This window comes from Petaurus breviceps, unplaced genomic scaffold (assembly GCF_028583685.1).
Source record: "Petaurus breviceps papuanus isolate PSGF00001 unplaced genomic scaffold, PetGlider_PUasm1.0 90750, whole genome shotgun sequence".
Lineage (NCBI taxonomy): Eukaryota > Metazoa > Chordata > Mammalia > Diprotodontia > Petauridae > Petaurus > Petaurus breviceps.
Genome location: NW_027187335.1, coordinates 11378603 through 11379316, shown reverse-complemented (window position 1 = coordinate 11379316; position 714 = coordinate 11378603).

Here is a 714-nt window from a genome sequence, read left to right as displayed (position 1 = left end):
TCCCTCCCTTCAGCCTTTTCTTTCTCTTTCTTCCTCCCTGCCTCTTTTCTCTCCTCCCTCCTTCCCTCCCTCTCTCCCTCCCTCTCTCTCTCTCTCTCCCTCCCTCTCTCTCTCTCTCTCTCTCTCTCTCTCTCTCTCTCTCTCCCCCTCTCTCTCTCTCTCTCTCTCTCTCTCTCTCTCTCTCTCTCTCTCTCTCTCTCTCTCTCTCTCTCTCTCTCTCTCACTCGGTAGCCCCCTCCCCTCCTTCATACTTCTTTTCATATCCATGACATCTTTCTCAAAGGCCCAGCCCTTGGTGTCTTCCTCCTCCTTCCTCCAACTCCTAGAATACTTACTGTCTTACTTACTGCTCATGGGGCACTTAGTGTCTACTTCCTTGCATCAGTGTTTATCTTTCTTTTGTAACTCTTCTGCATTTTTGAGACTGTAAGCCTCCTAAGAACCTGGACTGTCTCTTTCCTCTGTATATTCCTACCGTGTTTCCCCGATAATGAGACACTGTCTTATTAAATTTTTTGGACAGAAAAACACCAGAGGGCTTATTTTCAGGGGAGGGCTTATTTTAATGAACATTGACAGCAATTTTAATAAACAGGTAAATGTGAACAAAAAAATGTACCTTTATTCAATAATGAATTCAATAAAGAACAGGATGACGCGCTCACTGCTGCAGCTCTGATTGGATGCAGCTCGGAGCGCGGCGTGCGTTTCACG